At 39.3% G+C, this 23,487-nt stretch overlaps 1 protein-coding gene across 5 annotated transcripts in view; it reads right to left on the bottom strand.

Moving 5' to 3' along the window:
* The window catches only part of HS3ST5 (heparan sulfate-glucosamine 3-sulfotransferase 5), a 201,814-nt gene that overhangs the window by 58,806 nt on the left and 119,521 nt on the right, over nucleotides 1-23,487 (bottom strand). Inside the window, exons 1-2 of one of the 5 annotated variants that reach the window (XM_087718620.1) lie at nucleotides 18,204-18,287; nucleotides 17,772-18,025 (exon numbers count right to left, since the gene is read on the bottom strand). The exons of the other annotated variants lie outside the window; for them this stretch is intronic. The gene's annotated coding sequence lies outside the window, so the exon portion shown is untranslated. Of the gene's footprint in view, nucleotides 1-17,771; nucleotides 18,026-18,203; nucleotides 18,288-23,487 lie in introns of those variants that run through there. 5 annotated transcript variants of the gene reach the window in all.

Raw genomic sequence — 23,487 nt, 5'->3', positions numbered from 1 at the left:
CATCTATCCACAGCTAGCTAATAGATTATGATGTAATACAAAATGTCATGAATAATTTCCTATGCTATCATTTGACTGTGCTATACAGTATCACTAAATAGGGGCTATCTCTGAGTGTATACCCAGCTTTTCAAGTGAAGGCATCACATTGGGAGCTTTGTCTTGGATGAAGGTGCTGAAAGTCCTGGTAAAGAAACAGCTCTGAAAGGTTGACCCAGCAGGTCACAGGTTGTCACCTAGACATTTAAAATTAAACTTAACAACAACAGACATCTAAGTGTATTCCTTTTTGCTCAGATGTCTTCTCCTATACCATTAGTCTTTTGCCTTCTTGGTGGGGAGGAAGGAGGGCAACAGGAATCTCAAAGGGATTGTGATATCATCACCCATCCAATATTCTGCTCTGTAGGGCATTGAAGCATTCCTAGAAATAAAGGTGACGAGGCTGACATTTGGCTTTGTAGGTTTATATTTCATTTTTGCTTTCAATATTCATTTTTGGCATCCAAATTGGGTGGTAGACACCTTGATAGATATCTGTAAACTCTGGTTACCAATGCCTATTTTAAAGGCAGATAATTTATAGGGTGAATGTAGAATACGAAAAAGACCTTTGGAGGAGAAATTAGAAATATCAAAAGTTGAATTTCTTTTTTTATATGAAGCCTCTCATATTTGCAAAATTTATTAATACAGTTGTGATCTCATATGACATCATAAACAAGATACTGCCTAAACTGTGAGAAAGCAACTTGTTGGTCTACCTTTACAGTTTGACATCTGGGAATAAAGTGAGAACCGTTCCCCACACTGCATCCAAAACTTTACCTCTAAAATTATTTTGAATTCTTTGTGTCTGTTGTGACATGAAAGAGAAAAAAGCTCTATTGATTGAAATACTCTTCACAGGGAACTCTCTGTGTGTGTGTGTGTGTGTGTGTGTGTGTGTGTGTGTATTATTATATACTTTATTTATTAAACATGAAACTCAGTCAACTGAACATTCAAAAATGCATCACATATTACTGACTGGTGCTAATGGTTCATACGGGTTGCTGCCAGCATCCTAGTTATCAAGTACCTTCTTAAAATGTACAATGTTCCGAGTAGTGCAGTTTTTTGCAGTTCCGCTGGTGGTATTGCAGGAAGTTGCAATTTCTTATTCATATTATAAATCAGGGGTGTCAAACTGGCATCCCGCAGGCCAGATGTGTCACACACAGGTCACACACATCCCAGCTACGCGAATGGGAAAAAGGTCACATGACAGCAACGAGATGTTGTGAGTTTGACACCCGTGTTATAGATAGTTCAAGAGAACCATTGTTGTATCCTCTACTTAGGATTTACATTTTAAAAACAATTTTAAGGTTAACATTTATTGTTTTAATATGCTAATGCTTTATTTTGTTTTTATTGATGCCAAACAATCTACAGTTGCCTATAGGTGAGATGGGTGACATATAAATTAAATATACAAACAAACAGTGAAGTTGAATTCTGCAGGTTCAGGTAACTTTTGTTGCAATGGGAAATGTAGATTATGGCTTCCAGAGACCATTTAATTGGTGGAAATCACATGGGGAAACAAAAATGTCTCCCTCATGGCAAGTTTGGCTCGGCCATCTGCTTTCATGAGAAGAATCATAAATTCCCCCTGTCACTTATAGGATATGGAGAAGCTTAGGACTCCTGGGATCCTATCAGTTGGAAAACAAATACCAAATATTTAGTTACAATAAAAAAGGGAAGTGAAAACTCCTGGATAGTGATGGGCAACCTGGTCCTTTCCAGAAAGCTTGGACTACGTTTCCCTTGGGTATTAGGAGAACCAAATGGGAATTGCCTTTTTAAGCACTTAGAGCCTGACTACCTAAGGGAATGCATTTCCGCAGACATTGAAATCTGTAGGATAAACTCAGAAGCTGCACTGCTTTTTGAGACTGATGTATTAGGCAGATGGAAGATGGCCTTTCCCTGCATCATTCCCAGAGTTTGGGAGGCACTCATTAAGCGGTTGAATTTGTCTGCCATTCTGCCTTTATAAAATACATTTTAAAAAGAACTTATTTTTAGTCTGGTTTTTAGAGGCCAATGGTTTTATTGTTTGGATTTTAATTCTGCTTCTGCTAACACGAAGGCCAAACTTCTAAGACCTTTTATATAAGCCTTCACCAATCCGCACAACCGCGCAATTTTTATCTGGTATGATGAGTGCATGAGGTTTGTCTGTGGTGAATGAATGAGCCCACTTTTACCGTTTTATTACTATTGTATTCTTATATGTTTTTTAAATATTATGTGGGGAGTGCTAGGGTGGATAAATGAGAATGTTTGACTCGGAGGGCCTGCCGGGGAAGGCGGGGGTCAGTGGGGCGGTTGGGGAGACTACTGCTACGGGAGTGGGTCGGAGCATTACGGTCATTACAGGGAGGGGCAGAATGGCGGGGACTTTAGGGCTAGCCATTACCGGGGAAGGAGGGTTCGCTACATTACAGAGATCCCTCCTTCCGGCCCTATGAGTCCCACTCCAAGACCAGATGGCGCGAGTAGTCAGGACCCTGGTCTCAGGCTACTGTTGCTAAATGCCAGGTCTGTTGTTCACAAAGCTCCCCTCGTCCGGGACTTAATTGTTGACGAGAGGGCAGACCTGGCATGTATTACTGAAACCTGGCTGGGCACAGAAGGAGGAGTCCCCCTTGTAGAGATGTGCCCAGAGGGATTTCAGGTGCTTCATCCGAGAGCCCAGGGAAGGGGTGGCGGTGTGGCTATTGTTATCCGGGAGTCTCTGTTACCTCGTAGGGTCCCTGCTCCGGAGCTTGTCGGGTGTGAGTCCCTGCTGATAAAGTTGGACCTCAAGGGTCAAGTGGGTCTGCTGCTAACGTACCTGCCTCCCAACTGCGTTGCAGCATCCCTCCCCTCGCTCCTTGAGTCAGTAGCCGAGCTGGCAGTTAAGTTCCCCAGGCTTATAGTTCTGGGGGCTTTAATTTGCCATCGCTCGGTGAACGCTCTGACGGGGCGCAGGAGTTCATGGCTTCCATGACAGCCATGGGCTTGACCCAGGTAATTCGGGGCCCAACTCATGCAGCGGGTCACATGCTCGACCTCGTATTCCTCTCGGAGCAGTGGATGTGTGATCTTGGTCTGAGGGGTAATGAGATCATACCCCTGTCGTGGTCAGACCACTGCCTACTGAGGCTTGACTTCCGGAGGCCAAACCCCCACCGTAGGGAGGAGGAACCGACCAGGTGGTTCCGCCCCAGGCGACTTATGGACCCTTTGAGGTTCCAGACGGAGCTTGGGGTTATTCCTGATACTCTCACCCACAGTTCGGCGGAGACTCTGGTTGCCGCCTGGTATTCGGCGGCGGTGGAGTCTCTTGATCGGATTGCGCCACTACGGCCCCTCCGGGTCAGCGGATCCCGGAGACCTCCTTGGTTCACCGAGGAGCTCTGGGAGAAGAAGCGCCGGAGGAGACGCCTAGAGCACCTGTGGAGGTCCGATAAGTCCGAGGCGAACCAAGCACTTCTGACTACCTGCACCAAGGATTACGTCCGGGCACTAAGAGCTGCCAAAAGAACACACATCTCCGCCTTGGTAGCGTCCGCCGAGTCACGCCCAGCCACCCTGTTTAGGATCACCCGCTCCCTCCTCAATAGGAGGGATGTGGGAGACCCCTTGCAGGGTAGGGCTGAGGACTATGCTCGGTTCTTGGTGGACAAAGTGGCTCGGTTTCGGTCGGACTTGGACTCCACCGCTGTAGATCCAGCCGAGACACAGGAGGATTACTTGGCAAACCATCTCTGGGTTGAGTTCCAGGATGTTGCCTCTGGGGATGTGGACAAGGCCATTCGAGCTGTAAGTGCCTCCACCTGTATTCTGGACCCGTGTCCCTCCTGGCTGGTTGCCAACAGCAGTGAGGTGACACATGGCTGGATCCAGGCGGTCGTGACCGCCTCCCTTTGGGAGGGGCACTTCCCCGCCGCACTCAAAACGGCGGTGGTGAGACCCCTCCTGAAGAAACCATCCTTGGATCCAGCCATTTTAAACAACCATCATCCTGTCTCCAACCTCCCCTTTATTGGGAAGGTTGTGGAGAAGGTGGTGGCCTTCCAGCTTCAACGGGCCTTGGAGGAAGCTAGTTATCTTGACCCCTTCCAGTCCGGCTTCAGACCTGGTTACAGCACAGAAACCGCTTTGGTCGCATTGACCGATGATCTCTGGAGGGCCAGAGATGGAGGCCATGCGTCCATCCTGGTTCTCCTTGACCTCTCAGCGGCTTTCGATACCATCGACCATGGTATCCTTCTGCGACGACTGTGGGAGGTGGGGGTGGGAGGCACTGTTTTGCAGTGGTTCTCCTCCTACCTCTTGGACAGGTCGCAGTCGGTGTTGGTCGGGGGGCAGAGATCATCCCTGAGGCCCCTAACATGCGGGGTGCCGCAGGGTTCGGTCTTATCCCCCCTACTATTTAACATATATATGAAACCGCTGGGCGAGATCATTCGGAGGCACGGGATAAAATACCACCAATATGCGGACGATACGCAACTTTATCTGTCCGCCCCGTGCCAACTCAATGAAGCGGTGGACGTGATGAACCAGGGTCTTGAGGCCATTAAGAACTGGATGAGCGCTAACAAACTGGTACTCAACCCGGACAAGACCGAGTGGCTGTTGTGTTTCCCTCCCAACAATTTGGCCAATGTTCCAACACTCAGGCTGGGGGGTCAAATTTTATACCCCTCAGATAGGGTCCGCAACCTAGGAGTCCTCCTGGATCCACAGCTGACTTTTGACCACCAGTTGTCGGCTGTGACCAGGGGGGCATTTGCCCAGGTTCGCCTGGTCCGTCAGTTGCAGCCCTACCTAAACCGGGAGGCTCTCGCAACAGTCACTCGAGCCCTTGTGATCTCTAGGCTGGAATACTGCAATGGGCTCTACATGGGGTTGCCCTTGAAGTGCATCCGGCGACTGCAGTTAGTCCAGAATGCGGCCGCGCGAGTGATAGTGGGCGCACCGCGGTTCGCCCACGTTACACCCATCCTCCACGAGCTGCACTGGCTACCTGTCGATCTCCGGGTGCGCTTCAGGGTACTGATGACCACCTTTAAAGCACTCCATGGTAGTGGATCTGGGTACTTGAGAGACCGCCTTCTGCCGATTACCTCCCTTCGACCGATTAGATCGCACAGACTGGGCCTCCTCCGCACCCCATCTGCCAGTCAATGTCGACTGGCGACTACACGGAGGAGAGCCTTTTCTGTTGCAGCTCCGACCCTGTGGAACGACCTCCCCGCCGAGATCCGTACCCTCACCACCATCCAGACCTTCCGCACAGCCCTCAAGACCTGGCTCTCCCATCAGGCCTGGGGATAGGTTCCCAATTGACCCGCCCGAGTGTGACTGTTGAATGCAAGTTGTGTTTTATTATTTTATTCTGTTCACATATTGTTTGTCTTTTGGTATTGCACCCCCTTCCCTGTGATTGTAAGCCGCCCTGAGTCCCCTCAGGGAAAAGGGCGGCCTATAAATCCTAATAAAATGTCTAAAAAAAAAAATTCACCAATCACATTTTTCATTATTGTAACTGTTCCTTTACTTCCCTTGGGACAGGAACATTATTTATTTGCTTATCTTTTTATGATACATTAAATTATAAATTGCCCTGGCTGTTCAACATTTATCCTAAAATCATTCAGATTAGAGGAACTGGAGGCTAATCTTTTGCCTCTGCATCCTACATAGTGGCTGTTACCAATAATAGGGAATATTTGTAGCTCAGGGTGGAAATGAGGGCTCCTTGATGCTCTTTGAGCTTGGTCGTTTTCTTGCAGACATTTCATTATGTAAACTAGGTAACATCATCAATGCTAGTAAGGACTGGGGGGTTGTTCTCAATTTATATTCTAGTGGCTTGCCTAGTCAATATTGGGTTGTGTGTGTCTTAGAGCAGTGGTGAAATTAATTTTTTTTACTACTGGTTCTGTGGGTGTGGCTTAGTGGCCGTAACAGGGGAAGGATTCTGCAAAGCCTTCATTCCCTCCCCCACTCCTGGGGGAAGGATATTGCAAAATCCCCATTCCCACCCCACTTCTAATGCTATAGGTGGTATTTGCCGGTTCGCCAAACTACTCAAAGTTTCCGCTACCGGTTCTCCAAAACCTGTCACAACCTGCTGAATTTAAACCTCTGCCTTAGAGGTTCTTTGATTGGGCTGTTTACTGTTGGCTTGTTTGGCAATTCCTTGATTGGGTATTGATCGTTGATCTGATGTTAATCTTGCAGTTAATCTATGCTTATCTGGGTGGTGATTGATGGTGGGGGGAGACCTTGGGTGATCAGAGGCAGGGGGTCTTTTTCCAGCACTGGGTGCCCCCATGGTCTTCCCCACCTTTGAGGTACTCCATGCACACTTAATGACCCAAATATTTGATTAACAAATGCATTGAGAAGAGCATGGATGGGGACTCATTGATTTAACATGATTCACTTAATGTTATGACTATAATGGACAGGCTCTGTTATGGTCATAACTTATGGACTATCTGTTTTTTTGCTATGGTTAATCTCTACTCCTGTTACAGCAACATCTGTTGGGCTTCAAACTATCCCTTCCACTTTAATGGCACAGGATATAAATAATTACATCTGTAAATGAAAAGCAAATAAAGCATAACTGTTAAGTATTCTAGTCCATCAATTCTTGACATGCACAGTTTATTTACTATAAGTCAGGATTCAGCCGGTTTGGATGAGTTCAGGCAAACTGGTTGTTTAATTGCTGGCTGGCCCCACCCCTTCCTACCCCACCCCACAAGCCCCATTTTTGCTCCCAGGAGGGTACAGGGAAGCCTACTAGGCCCAAAAAAGGATGTGGGAGGGCAGTGCTTTCCCCATAGCCCGTTTTTGCTCCCAGGGGAGTGCAGGAGGCGAAGTGCTGCCTGTCACACTCCCTGGCCATGCCCACCATGGCCACGCCCACTCACCAAGTCATTAGGGCAGAGAACCGGTTGTTAAAATTATTTGAACCCCAGCACTGCTATAAGTGCAAGTTACCATATGGAAATTCATTTGCCTCCAAGTTTTTTAGTATTGTAATAATTCTTTGCTATATGTACTCAACCATTTCAACAATCACCAGATTACTAGGCCATTTCTTGTGAAATTTTACATGAAGTAAATTTTGAACTTAATAGACTTGAATATACTGACTCTGAAAAAAAGAACCACCCTACACGGAACTGCCTATATACTCAGATGCTACCTTAACAGTTCTTAGGTCCTGGGTGAAGACTTGAACTCTTAAGTTTTTACCAGTCCTTTCAGAAAGGTAATGAAATACAATCAAATGGCAAATTTTAGTATAAAATATAGTAAATTATTCTAATATTTCCTACCTCCCTACCCCTCTTCTAAGGGGAAAGCTATTTTCTTTAAGACAAACAGATGTACTCACAAATGATTTTGTTGCTAGCATCCTTGTTAATTAATTGCTTCAAAGGTTAGGCAGAGTTTATGTATTCATGATTGCCAGTAGTCCCAAAAGGAATTATTTATTTTACTGAACAGGTTCCAGATCACTGTGCATAAAAAGGAATCAAAAGTTTCCCCTCTTCAGGGTGGCATATATAGTTATTCTGAGGCATGTGAGAAAGTTGTTCTGTATACATACAGGGGAGAAATGGAGCAGATTACCCTTCTCACATTACTTTAAAGACTTTTTTAAAAAAAATCTATGTGAAACTAGCATGTGCTGAAGCAAAAAAATCAGTTTCCTGCTTCAATTTTATTTTCACAAATGTTTCTGGTGTTTAAAAGAGGCCATAAGCTTGTTTGGAAAATCAAATAAATAAAAATTATGGATAGCTGCCGATCAATCTGTTGCTGTGAAAAGGATAAAATAAGAACAAAATGAAGTAGATACATTAGGGATTTGGTAACCGCCAATATTCTTCATAAAATGGATTTATGAATGAATGAATGAATGAATGAATGAATGTATTTATGTATGTATGTCCCTCATTGTGTGAAAAAGACCTTGAGTAATGAAATAAAAAAATGCTGCCTGAGGAATGATCACAAAAGAGAGGGTTCAGCCTGCAGCTACCTAAAAGGTGAAGAAAGAGTTTCAGAAGGGTCTCAATCTAACTTCACTGTAAAGAAAATGTTGAGAGATTTGTCCTTTCCAACTCTCAAGATAACAACAAGAAGAGAAGATATCAGGAAGGTTAGTCTATTCGGAGAAATAGACTGAAAGAGCTACTTCTTCTTTATTGTAATGCTACATTAATAGAACTCTGCAGCTGTAAGTAAGCCTGCACTTTCTCTTCTTTGACCCTTCCCTAGGCAACATTTCTTTCTTCTGTTTTTCAAAAGTCTATCTCACATAGCCAGCTTTTGGTAAGACCACAAACAATATATACTGAACATCCCAAGTATCCTCACTAACCCAAAAAAGTTGGATACCCCTGATCTGTCTAAATCATGGATGTCAAACTCAATTGCGTCACATGACGTATCACAACATATTGTGATGTTTTTCACCTTTGTGGAGCCAGGGTGGGCACGGCCTGCATTTAATGCATCTGACCCATGGGCCACCAGTTTGGCATCCCTGTTCTAGATCAGTGGTGGGTTTCAAATTTTGTTACCACGTATTCCGTGGGTGTCACCTATTTGTGGGTGTGGCTTAGCAGTCACATGACTGGGTGGGAGTGGCCAACTTGATGTCACTCACCAGGAGATGTCATGCATTGGGTAAAATGTGGTGAAGCTGACTTAACAACGCTCTGGCTTAGCAACCAAAATTTTGGGCTCAATTGTAGTCTTAAGTCAAGGACTATGTCTGTCTTCCTCTACAGGGCAGCCTTGTCCTAGTAAACTCCTTCTTCTTTCTGGCAATTTTCTTCTCTGTTAGAGGTACCAAAATAATCCAGACAATGTAAGGTTTCCTGCTGCAGCAGGGGATTGGATTAGATGACCTCTTCTAGCCCTAAATTGCTGTGTTGTTCTCCTTCATCCCTTCCTCCCTCTCCTCTGTGGGAAGCAACCAACTCCCCCTCCATATAAAATATTACTCCCAGAAAGGCTCATTCCATATGCCTCATTCACAAGCAGGGAATGATCCAAACTCTTTTAGAAACACAAAATCCATATTGCGCAAACCCCCAAACTTCAAAAACATAGAACCATATAAGAATCCTACCTTTTATCCAGTTTGTTGTTCAGTTGACCCAGAAAAAAACTGCTGAATGTCTTTGCAAACACCCCTTTTCCAATTTAAAGCAGGTTTCAATTTAAAGTTTGCAGCATTAAGACTTGTGGACTTCAACTCCCAAAATTTCACACCCAGCAAAACAAGTTTGACAACTTTAAGACTTGTGGACTTAAACTCCTAGAATTCCACAGCCAGGCATGTTCAGTTCCGATTTAAACAACAACATTTTTTTTCTACTTTGGTGAATCCTGCTTAAAAAGTGAGATTCCTTCTTTCTTTTTCTTTCTTTTTCTTTCTCCCTTCCCTTCATTCATCCCGCTCCCCCATCTCTCTTTTAGTTTTTAAAACCTCTTTTCCCTTCCCTGAACTGGCAGGGTAAAAGGGCTTTAAAAAAAAGATTCTGACGGAGGTTCGGGAGCGTGGCTACTGGTCCGGTCTGCCAGATTTTCACTACCTCTTCTGGCGTACCAGACAGGACCAGGAGGAACCCACCTCTGGTCTAGATCATCTCAGGAGGGACTTCTCATATAGCCTGTGCAGAACACTTTCCCCCGCTTCTACTGATTTCATCAGCCTGCATTCAATTTTCAGGCAGTGAAATGCTAGAAGCAGTAATGACATAATAAATACTTGCAAAAAAACATTTTGATTCAAAAAGAAATGTACTTAATGGTGATGTGATGGATGGTGCCCACGGAGGGGGAGGTAGTATGATGAACTACAATGAAGCAGCAGTTTCTCAGGAAGGAGGGAATGCATTTCAAGGAGGAGGTGAACCAAGAGGCAGCCAAGCCCAGAACCCGATAGTGTCAGAGAAAAAGAATTAGAAGAATTAATAGAATCTCTATTAGGTGCGAGCAAATAAATAAGTGAACTTTTGTCTGGATTGTTCTCTGTTGTTCTTGGTCTAGATCTGACAGCCATAACTTTCCCTCTCAGTATGAAATATCTATTTCGTCCTCTTCCTTCCCCTGTCCTATTGGCTTTATTACAGGACAGATACAGGCAAACCTATCCAGATATAGTATGGCATATTCTAGATCAGGGGGTCAAACTGGATTTCTTTGAGGGCTGGATCAGCATTGTAATTCTTCTCTGCTGGCCAGCCAACCAAAACAGGGCATAGGGGAGCCACATGCACCCCATGCCCTGTTTTGGCTAGCAAAGTGCTGCAACAGGCCATCCAAGCTGAAAACAGGGCATGGGGAGATGTGCGCAGCCCCCACGCCCGTTTTGGCTGCCAGAGGCACCAGGGGCTGGTCCTTGCTATTTCCAGGCTGCCCCCATGGGCCTGATTTAAGGACCCAAAGGGCCGGATCCAGCTTGTGAGTTTGATACCCCTGTTCTACAACCTCAAAGACATAGATGCTGAGAATGATTGGTCCTAGAATTACAACTCCTAGAATCTTCCAGCAAGAATCTCCATAGTCCAACACATATGGAAGAAACTACCGTAGATGGGGAAGGTTGTACTAAGAAGTGCAGTGCCCAGGTGACTATATGTCCTGTGTGAGAAGATCATAGTTCTGGGGTGACCAATGGGGATGAACAAAAAAATATTACTCATATGATGGAAATATTTATTTTTAATATTTGTTCCTCATCCTAATCCAGCTGCTTTCTCAAAAAGGTAGCATAATTGTAAACTAAAACCAGTTCCCTCCCCTTGAACTATAAGCATAGATTTCATTTTGTAAATGAAAGGTGTTTATAGTTATTTAATGAACTTTGTAAATAAGAAAAAAAGGAAAAGAATAGACATATTTTTGGAAAACAAATTATGTGTATGTGTGTGCATATACACACATGAACACACTTACTCTGAGGTTGCAAATGTACATATTAGATGCAACTACACTTGTTCAGATTGTTTGTCCAGGCAAAACTTGCGGAGGTGTCAAGCATTAAACTTACATGTAGTACATGCCATGCATAGATCTTATTTTTTTTTATCCCCTACATTTTTGTCTTACCACAGTAAATTATTAAGTAAGGGAGAATAAAAAATACACTCTCTCTTGACTGTTAAAAGTTAAAGTGCTCTTGATTCTTTTTTTCTAAAGAAATAGTGTTCTGATTTACATCATAATAAAATTGCAATCAATGGATCTTGCTTTGAAGCTGATAACGAGCAGAGGTTTATGTTCTTCTTATGTATATTTAAACAAGTATTTATTGATGCATGTGTTCACGGATTCTTGTGATACTCTTATGTAGCAAATGTGTACATTTGATGGCATTCAGTCTTTTATAATTTTAACAGTTCTATGATTAAGATCATTAAAAAAAACACTGATTGTGTCATAATGCTGCAGGGATCCGAAGAACATTTTTTTTATATATAATTCCCCTGATTCAGTGGTAACATTTACTAATGTTCATTAAATCTGCACAATTAATGTAAAATTTATTCATGTCCTTCTATGAAATAGTATAACTTATTTACAATAGTAAATAGTGAAATAAATCTATAAGAAAAGCTGAGTAGCATGAGGGGAAAACCCCAACTGGCTTCAATGTTTCATTCCAGTGAATGCTACTTATGGAACATAGCTCTTTAAGTGTGTAATATTGTACTTATTATTTCTGTGGAATTAATGTTGCCATTTTTTATTAAAATATCAAAGGAAGAAACAAGTTTGAAGAGTTTTTATATATGAGTTGGATATCAGCAAGCCTGAAATAATGATCATTACTGTAGTATTTACTAACATGATACTAGAGCTTTTTTATTAGTGATAAATAAAGCAAAATTATGATCTCTGCAGGTCTGTAAAGCAAAAGAAAACTGAAGTAATATCTTAAGCCCAGTTGTGAGTTACAGTGACCATTTTGCTTAACGACTGAATTGCCAGTTCCAATTGTGGTAATAAAATAAGAACTGTCTATATAGTTTTTAGATTAAAAAGCTTAGAGATAAAATGTTGGCACAATTTACAGCAATGCATATACCTGTTTCTACAAACCTTGTGTCTACTTTTAAGAGGTGGAAAATTAATGTAATGCAGCAAGACATAGATGGTACTCAAGAACAGTTTATATTACATATCTGATTTTCCTTCTTGTGGCAGAAATAAATTAATTGAAGCCATGGTGGCGCAGTGGTTAGAATGCAGTATTGGAGGCTAACTCTGCCCATAGCCAAGAGTTTTATACTGACCGGCTCAAGGTTGACTCAGTTTTCCATCCTCCTGAGCAGAGATGGTATTTTGCCAGTTCGCTTCAGTTCAGGTGAACTAGTAGCGGTAGGAGGCTCTGCCCACCTGCCCAGACGTCATCATGGATGCTCTGTGCATGCACAGAAGCACAGCGTGCGAGCTTCATATTCCGAACTGGTGGCGAAGGTAAGAGGATTTCATGCCTGCTTCCGAGGTTGATAAAATGAGGAGCCACATTGTTGGGTGCAATATACTAACATTTGGAAACATCTCAGACTTTATAGGGTATATAAAGCAGTATATAAGTCTAAGGGCTATTGCTATTGCTAATGGTAGCAAAATGGTAATAAATGAAGAAATGAAAGGCTACATTTACTATTAGAAACTCTGATTATGAACTTTGGTTACATTTGTCTGTAGCTAAGTGTATGGAATATGACCTTTTATGTGAAGAATACATAATGCTCCATATTCTGAATATTATTCTGAATTGCTTCTTTTAAGCATTACCACTTCTTTAGTTTTGAAAATCACAGAAAATCACCCCAAATTCAGAACCAGCTATATGCTGGTCTAGGATTTTGTTAATTCCTAGAAATAACAAAACTATGCTTCATAATGAAAAGACATACAGTACATTTTCTTAGTAGAAAGAAAAAAATGGCTTTGGTGGAATAATTACAGAATTCTAAATTTGAGCTGTGCATTGACCAGATTTTGGTTACTAGCATATTTGTGCAAACTAACACTAACGTTCTAATTTCTGCAGTGGTGATCTTAGTAGGATCCTTAATTGACTGGGGCAACATTAAGAATGAAGCAATAATTGCTTTAATTACCTTCTATTAAACTGACCTGTAAGCTGGTATTCTCTTCCTATCTGAATTGATTTGCAGCTGGGCTCTGTTAATACATCAGCTCATTTTAATCGCTTTGCTGCTGTGTTCAGCCTTCCCTCATTTCTTAACTCAGCAGTGTTTCCTCACTTCATTTCAGTGATTAATCATAAATTCCCAACTATAGAGTAATAACTTTTAGTCTGTTTTTTAGAGGCTATTTTTTAAAAAAAAGATGTGTATGTGTGTGCACGTCCGTGCACTTTTGAATCCATTTTTAACTCCTGGTGTCTGCCTGGACAAGTCCCTGCAACCAGAAATATTTAATTTTGCAAAATTAATACTTCTTCCAAGATTGTGATATAGATTTCAGCTCCGGAAACCATCTTTTTTGTTGGGGGTATTACTTGGAACCATGCCAATAGAACCCCTTCTTCTCTGTCTCTATCCAACAATATACTTACATCAACAGAATGATAATCTGGGGCCTTCAAAGATGGCAATGTTACTATATTTTTTGCCTGTACTTTATCATATCCTCCGGTTATTTTTACCAATAAAATATGTATATATTAAAAATGGCAGTGTTAAAACAGATAACAACCACTCATTCAGCAACCATTCAAAATTATGACAACACTGAAGGTGGGGGACTTATGAATGGTTCTTAGAGTTGCAGCCATTGCAGCATTCCCATGGACATGATCAGAATTTGGCTCTTGGCAACCAGCTTTCAATTATAATGGTTGCAGTGTCCCAAATCACATGATCACCATTTGCAACCTTCTAGGCTGGCTTCCCCAAAACAAACCCAATGGAGAAACAGGTCAGAATTTCCAAGTCTCTCCCACAAATTGCTCATGTTCCCACTATTCACTTTTGCTCCTGAAGGGCACCTGGGCAACATGGTGAACTGGTACTCCAAAGCTCCTGCCCATGCTTTATAACATCTGCCTGTGGCACCCACCCATCCACCCATCCTCCATAATTCCATTCTGCCTGTAGCTCACATCCACCAGTTTTTTGCCTGGGATGCGGGTTCAGTGGCATAAGCAAGCATCTCTGGATTCCTATCTCTTCCCATGTGGCACTTCTTCATTAATAACTTGCATGCCTCTTGCTTAATGACAGCAATTGAAACTGCCGGGATTGCCATCACTAAGCAATGCAGTCTCATGTTTTCTGACTGTATTGCTTAGTGATTGAAATTCTGGTGCCAATTGCCATTATAGCCCAAAGTCTACTTGTATTGGAAACAGCCCGATGCAACTGAAATAACTTTAGGAAAATGGATGGTTCTATTTCCAAGCATTTTGTTTAAAATGTCTTTATATGAAAAGCTCGCTATTCTGCTTTTGATTCTACCTTTGTCTTAGATTAGGATATTGAAGTTCCTCTCTGAATCATAGCTTGGGCTATTATGGCACATCCCAACATTTTATCCTAATGTGATTTGTGCATAATCCATTCTTTATACTGTAAATATGAAGGAGATTATTTTATAGGTTTTTCTGTTAATCAATACATGGAGTATACGTGTGAACCAAAATTGTTTTCTATATATTATTTACCTTAGTTTTCATCTGTAACGTTGGCAGTTAAGTCAAACAATTTTCTTTATCTTAATCATGTAATATAATTTAAGGCTAAATTAAAATTTAAACTGCAGAAAAAGTTCTCCATCTCATTGAAGAAGTGAAAATACTTCACATACACAAAATAAGTTCACCTGCATGTAATGTTGAGAGAAAAGGTTTTAATACTGTAATGTATGGGGTTATTTGTTCTGAATTTCTGTTTCCTCCTACCTACTAATTGCTAGTGCATGTTAAGAATGCATATCTAAACTAAGCATTAATTAACATGAATAAAAGGCACCTATTTTACTTGAAGAAAGAAAAAGTTGTTTTAAAATATTCTTTATTTTAAAATCCATCAGGTCTTTTTTTAAAGAATAGTTATTAATTGTACTTACTTGACAACATATCACTTTAGGAACTACATGTAATATTCAAAAGTACAAAATTAAATGCTTTCTGACTAAAATGGTGCCAGACCACAGTGTATGGAGGTGTGACACCTGTCCTCTGGGAATAGGCAATAGTCTTGCCTACAAAACCCTATTCATTATTTTACAAGTTCCAAAATCAATTGGGGGTCAAAGATATTTGTGTATAATAAAGAGCTCAGTGACTATGTATTTCTACTATATGTTATCATGGGACAGCGCTTAGTCTACAACTACCAGTCTTTTTGCAGGATTTGGTTTCTTAGAAAAGGGACTTGACCAGCAAGGGCAAATAGATCAATACTATTTGACTGTTTTCTCCTTTAGGTTATAAATACATCCAAATGTTTCACAACAGATTGTTTAACCAACTAAAACAAACATGCTAGTAGGATAATTAAATTAATGAGCTTATCTCACAAGCAGCAGCCCTAATTCAATGGCACCGATACTTGAATGCAATGTAAATTAGGATAAAAAGGATGCAGACTCCAAATGTACAATGTTTTATCATTTATCTATTTCACATATATTAATTAGAAACAACACATTTTCCCTTAAACACACAAACACCATTATATGTGATGTGTTTTTTTTCCAAATTTGAAATTCTCTAGCTTCCTCTCCCTCACAGAAAAAAAATGAGGAAAAGTAGATATTTTTTAAAATAAAGGTACTTTTGAAGCGTTAAATTTCTACTAATGTGCAACGAAGTTTATTGCATTTATTATAAGGAGGTGCATTGATACATGTTACATTGAATTAAGTATTCCAGATCCAGTTTGAGTTTAGGAGAGATATGTTGAAACTGAAGCATTTAAGTTAGTCTTAACTGTGTTGTCACATTGATTTTATGCTGTGTATTAATTTATATAATCCAATCTGGGATAGTGCTTTAAGGCACCAGCCTAAAAACGGGAAAACTGTAAGTTTTAGTCCCATCTTAGGCACAAAACCATCTGGGTGACCTTGAGCCAGACATTCTCCGTCAGCATTAAGTAAAGGTAAAGGCTCCCCTACACATGCGTGCTAATCGTTTGCAGCTCTAGGGATGGTGCTCATCTCCGTTTCTAAACTGAAGGCCAGTGCTATCTGAAGACATCTGTGGTCATGTGGCCAGTATGACTAAACTCTGAAGGTGCAAGGAGTTCCTATTTTTCTACTTGCATTTTTATGTGCTTTCAAACTGCTAGGTTGGCAGAAGCTGGGACAAGTAACGGGAGCTCACTCTGTTAGGTGGCACTAGGGATTTGAACTGCTGAATTGCCGACCAACTTAGCCATTAGGAAGGAGGAAATGGTAAAACATTTCCAAATATATATATATATCTCCACTTTACCCTGAAAACTTCAGGACTTTTCCAAGTTGCCAGGATTACATGCTGGCTTGAAGTTACATAGGATTAAACTTGCATTTTGCCTATTGAATTATAAAATTTGTTAAACAGAACTGTAGGTTAAATCTTGCTTTATTTTGTAATTGGTAACTTCCCAATGAGATTTGGTGGTACCTTCTCAATTAATTGTAGGAATGCCACAGACATAATATATTCAAATTTAACAAAGTAGTTTATGACATTATGATTAGCAAATAGGTTGAATGAGTTTGGCGGCACAATTATTTGATAGAATCAATTTTCTTGAAAACAATACTCCACAAATTATGAAATGAGTTGCACATGGTTCAATTTGGGTCAGTGCCATTCAGTATTTTTAATAATGACTTGGATAAGGAAGAGAATAATTATTGTATTTGAAAATAGTACAGATTGAATTGTAAAGTTAATATTACACAGAAATTGAATTTAAAATGGTAGTTAAGATTCTAAAATAATTTAAGTTAGATTAGGGATATCAGATGAAAATATCGCAATAAAAGCTAATGGAAATAAATTCATAGGAAAAAGCAATCTCGTTCAACAAATTCTTAGCCAAGTTTCTTATATAATAGTAAGGAGAATTATGAAATAAGAATGAGTGTTTGACAATAATATATGTAAAAAGGGTATTGGAATTGTAGATGATATTACTGAATATGACCCAGCATATTCATTGCTGGGTTATATTAACCAATAAAATCTAAAAAAAAAAAAAAAGGCAAATAGAATTTTAGGCTACATCGATAGAAACATTCCTGATAAATTACTGGAAGTAATACTTTTCTATTTTCTGCTGATTAGTTTTCATCTCAAATATTATGTCCAGTTCTGAGCTTTCAATTCTGAGAAGAGAAACTGGAATGAGTCAAAAGAAGAACTCCAGTGGTGGGTTTCAAAAAATTTTCGAACCTACTCTGTGGGTGTGGCCTCCTTTGTGGGAGTGGCTTGCTGCCCAAGTGACTGGATGGGAGTGGCTTGCCACCCAAGTGACCGGATATGAAGATGCCGATGACACTTGTCAGAACCACCTTAAATTACCTCACACACCGCACTGGCATGCATAAGAATATGATGTAAAGTTGTTTTTTAAAAGGCATCTTTGGTTTGCGTTAAAACAACTTCAACACACACAATGTTCTGATTGCACCACAAACGCAGTAGTCATCCTTACCTTTCACAGAGGCACTGAGTTTTATAAACATGAGCATGATAGTGCAGAATAATCATATCCAAGGACCAGTGGTGGGTTTCTAAAAATTTTGGAACCTCTTCTGTAGGTGTGGCCTGCTTTCCGGGTCCACTGGTGGAACCTCTTCTAACCGGTTCGGTAGATTTGATGAACCGGTTCTACCGAATAGGTGCGAACTGGTAGGAACCCACCTCTGAAGAACTCATGATCAGAGTCTTAAAAAAATGCAATATGTTCTATACAGAAAAAATTAAAAAAGGAAGAAGACTTATTTGTTTAGAAAACTTATATGTCCATCTTAAAATAGATAATTTTGGATAGCTAATAACCAGTTTACAAATGCACACACAAATACACCATAAAGTTGTAGTTTAATACAAAAGAAAGTTAAGATACTATATAATGAATTCCTACCTCAAGCATACATATAATAGGCTTCTCTAACATCAATGGGAAAATTGGGAAACACCAAGTCTTGGCAATGTTCTAGGAGGCCAAGAGAGTTAGGACCCTCCAAATCTCAGGAGGAAGCTGCTCACAGTGTGGGTACCACAACAGGTAAAACATGCCTCCTCCATTCTGCAAGAGAACACAATTTCATAGATGAGATCTGGGGCATCGTACCTGTAAGATCTTGGTGGTAGAGTCAGACACTATGTAAGAAATTAAAGGTGACAAGCCCCTATTGAATAAGGTGCATGGATTACAGTATGGCTTTCTGGTGGCACATTGGGAAAATTTTCCTAAATTAAAAGCAGTTTGATTGGGGAACCAATTATCTTATGAGATAAAGGCTTCACTCTTCAAGATATCTTCAAGTAAGAAGAAATTTCCAGAACAATTATCAGAGGAACAACTTGCCTTCAGAAGTTATGAATGCTCAAAACACTGGAAGTTTTTAAGAAGACACTGGACAACCATTTATCTGAAATGGTATAGGGTTTCCTGCCTGAGTAGGGGATTGGGCTAGAAGACCTCCAAGGTCCCTTCCAACTATTCTATTCTATTCTATTCTATTCCACTCCATTCCATTGATTGAATAGCTATCTACAATGCTTGAATTTGAAATCCTACATTGACTAGAATGTTAGTCTTGATGGCCTAGATCCCCATGTCAAACTCATGGGCTTAGGGCCGGATGCATCATGTGCTGGCCACACCCACTCCCAGTTAGTGAAGGGGGAAAAGATCATGATACAACATGTGATGATGCTGTGACGACACAAGTTTGACATCCCTGGCCTTGATGGTTCCTTCTACAATTCTAGACATTTTAAATGAACACTCACTGAATATTGATTTTTTGGAAATAGTACTATATTTTTAAATTCATAACAATTAGTACAACAATTTTAACTGTGTTAAAATAAGTGCATGTAAGAATATGTTTATGTGAAACTTGTTGAGTCTCAAAACATATAACAAATGTGTATCAGTAGTTCTTAATTCTAGACATCTGCTATGCCACTGTACTGTCTTTTTGTCAAAGCCATTAATAGCAAACACAGAACGTCTACTGTGTAGGTCTTACTCCTGTGGCCTAAAGCTATTTATATCTGAAGGGTAAAATCTGTTCTTACACTGGCACATTTAAATGTCACTTTTGACCTCTCTTCCTTTTTTTCATGCATACAGAGGAAGAACTTTGTTATAATTATTCATTATGTGTTACTTTCCCAAATTGGGGATTATATTTTATGAATCCATTTTAAAAAAATCTTTAACATATGTATATAGATTTCTTACACTGGTGATAAATCTATAAGATTTCATATAATTTCTCACCAGACACAGCCATGAACTCAAACTGGAATTCTTGAATTCTGAAGTTCCTACATACAAATAGTTATTTGCCAAACGTAATAAGATAAAGCTTGCCTTTTATCCCATGTTAAGTATTTTCTTTAAAAAAAATAAGGGCTAAATACCAAAACAATGCTATAAAACCAATTAAGAAGATAGAAAACAAGATTAGAGGTCCTCTTGAATTATTTATTGTTATGCACTGTTGCAGAGCCTTTAAATAAGTAATTAATAAACTTCACAGCAACTCTCTCTTTCAAGTTATTTATTTAATGCACAGTTCTGCAATGTACAAATATTAATGTGAAAGACTTTCAATAGAATAATCATGTATACAATAAATCTTCAATAGAATAGTTATATAATCTATACTTAACATTCATGTAGCTTTTTTTAATCACTCCATTACAAGAGTTGATTATTTGGAAGTAGTATTCACATTGTTTTTGGTTTGAATTTAATATATGTTATTGCTACATTTTGTTAAAAATCGAGTTGAAAGTAATTCCTTCCCTTCCTCCACCTTTTAATGCCCTTTCATTCATCCATGTATCTCAGAGCTCAATCTGATAACAAAGCCCAAAATTTCCACATCCCTTACACAGGCACACCACAGCTTGAACAGGAACTAAGGAACTAAGCCTATTCATGGAAGCCCCACCCATTCTACCTCTGGCAATCCTTCCTAGTTCCTAGATTTTTAATTCCAAGCTTCCTTCTGAATGTAGAAGAAGGAACAGATTTTCTCTAGTTGTCATATAGGAAATTATGGAGAAGACCTGGGCACTGAGTGGGACCTGTGGAAAAGAGGATATTTATTTTAGACTTGGGTTTCCTATCATCATGTCCCCTTCTTACACTTTCCAAACAAAATATCTATTAACTCCATCTGCCATTTTACATACATGTAAATGTACACATGGTTCCTTATCTTCCTAGCAATCTACTGGCAATCTTCCAATCAGCCCACCCAATTTTTATCATTCTATCTCACCTCACTGAATTTTGCAACAATTCATTATCTCCCTCCGATCAGGCAATGAAATATACCAGTCTTATAGCCCAATTAGATTTTCATTTGAACATCACTGTATTGTTAATATATTTCCCCTAAACATTTTACATCTTGGATGTTCTTCACCTTCCCTCTTGTCTCCAATTAGGGAGCCCAGGTTTTAATTCATACATGTCTAAATGTGGAAGCTCGGAGGGTTACATATATGAGTTGAACATTTATATTCTATTAATTAATTATTGTCAGTAAGTATCTACCTCTTATAGACATACTTACATAATGATAACATTGGGCAAATAGCCCAATGGAGGATTAATTGGATTAACTTTTATGTCTTTGGTTAACAGAGCTGGTTCATTATTATGTTAGTGTGAGTCACACAGTTTTTAGTATACTGAACAGTATATTTTTCCCCATTCAGTGGGGACATTTGCAGGATTTTGTTCTCTAAGGTGGTTTTCTACCAATGCATCTTGGAGAGGGATATCATATTCAGGAGACAGAAATGATAACCATTATGAATTTAGCATTATGAGTAAAATGTAGTTAAAATGTATTACATCCAGTTATTTGTTCTGTAGAGAACTAAATGATGGATAGTTGATTCTAGCTGTATAATATCTGAATTAATTACCAGTAGGTTTATCTGCAACAACAGAAGTATATAAATAAACATATATTCTCTCCAAAAAGCTAGAAACATTCATAAGAATTGACACAATCAAAATGTACAGTATTTATCCTAGAAACAAGACAACACTATATTTTGAATGTTTTCCTGCCAAGAATGGAAGATTAGACAAGCACATTTACTCCATTATTTTTATAAATTATGATCATATTATTGTTAAAATGTATAAACTTAAGATGACCTTTCATTTTAAAAGATAAATTATCTGAAGAAAAACTATTCATCTAAATACAGTAGTATTAACATTCTACATGCTTGTTTGCATTATCCATTTAAAGATAAAAAATATTGTCCTCATATGAAAACATTGTATGAACATTATGAATTTTAATAGATTCATTCATTATCTGCTGGCAAACTTTATGTTGTCAGTGAGTTGCTATTTCATACATTGTACCAGGGAATACTTTCTTTCTTAAAGTTAAATTTTTAAAAAGTACACAGCTTTTCATGGATGTGGATCTGATAACAGGTACTAAATTAATACAGAATAAATTATTAAAATGTTGAAAGTTTGTTATTATGCTACATCAAGCTATAATAATTTGTAGGATGTAGTTCAAGAATTCATCAAAGTGGTTGTTAAAAACTTAACGTTCTATCTTTAGAATATTAAAATAAACATTCATCTTAATGAATCTTTGATATGCTAAAAAGTAGGAGAACTTTTAGTTAATATACTAAAATACTAAAAGTTATACTAAATTTTAATGTACTTAACAATAATATCATTTTAATCTTCTAAAACATAATAAAATTACCTGCTATTAAAAACAAAACACACTTTCCAAGAAGTAATGTTAACACTCAACTGCAGAGGTGGTATTCAGCCGGTTCTCTCCAGTTTGGGCGAACCAGTAGCAGTGGCTGTGGGAGACTCCACTCCCCTGCCCCGATGTAATGCATGAGCTACTGCACATGCACAAAAAGCAGTGCGCATGCGCAGACACGGTGCATGCTCAAATTTGCAAACCGGTGGGGATGGTAAGTGAACCCCATCGCTGCTCAACTGTAAGACAATATGTTTGTTCTTCACCCCAATGTGTTAAAGTTACAGCTGAGTCACTTAAAAGGCTGACATGGAAAACAACACTATGAGAAACTTGTTCATCAAGATGTGCAAAAGATGCATTGGTATACATTGTAACAGCCTTTCAGCAACTAGGAGCTTTTAAAAGTAATAATTTCTATTCCAGATAATTGGAAAGGACACCTGGATAATTAACAATACTTTTGTTGGATTGTCCTGTCAGAAACTTCTATTGTCTTTGAAGTCAGAAACAATTGTTTAGCACTAAATGATAGTGAATCTTACAAACATCTTCTTAAACAGCATTGCCATAAATTTCCAAATGGAACCTTCTTCAAGGTCAACTGTTAAAGAGGGCTGGTATCAACATAGTTTTCATGGAATCTCAAGTAGTCTTTAAGTTTTATACACATAGACATTGCTTGTATTCCTGCCATTAAATCTACTTAATGGACTGACACTAAATTCTCTTCAGTTTTATGATGTTCCATTTAAATCCACAGAATATCAGAAGATTCTCCCTTTTTGGAAAAAAAAACATTAAAGTAACTGAAGTTTCTACTTATACTCACTGTAAATAATACTACAGTTTAAAATGGTAACTGTCCGTAATGGAGAAGAGGAATGCATTTTGCATTAAAAACAAGCAACGTGTCTTTGAAACGATGGGAGACAGCACTGAACAATTACATTAAGTGGGATTTTTTTTTTTGCTTGATAACCTCTTTTGATAATCTGCCTGAATAAATATCAAGGACATAGGTATTTGAAGCAATGTTACTGTGTTTCATAAAGTTGATGCCTAGCAATCCAGGAAGGCTGGCATTGACAATATGAATCCATGGAGCTTAAAAAGAAAAGCAAGCAGACTAGCAAGAAGAAAGAGCTGTATTGAGAATTATGTTCATATTTAAAGAAAGAATTAGAATTTCAAGAAACTGCTTTTGAGTCTTTTTACATTTCCCATCTCCCAACACTTTATCTCTGAGTGAAAATAAGCCAAATCAATAGTCTTTCAAACCCTCGTCAGGTTACCGTGGCTTAGTGCATGCTAAAATCCTTCACTTTCCCCTTTACTTCCCTTTCATTATTGCATGCCTTTTTCCAGGCTCTCCAAATGACAAGTTTTCTCTTTATTTAACTGCCACATCATCACCTA

This window comes from Thamnophis sirtalis, unplaced genomic scaffold (assembly GCF_051295495.1).
Source record: "Thamnophis sirtalis isolate CommonGarterSnake01/CBP01778 unplaced genomic scaffold, rThaSir2_p1.2 scaffold_6, whole genome shotgun sequence".
Classification (NCBI taxonomy): Eukaryota; Metazoa; Chordata; class Lepidosauria; order Squamata; family Natricidae; genus Thamnophis; species Thamnophis sirtalis.
This window is presented reverse-complemented; position numbering and strand designations above follow the sequence as displayed.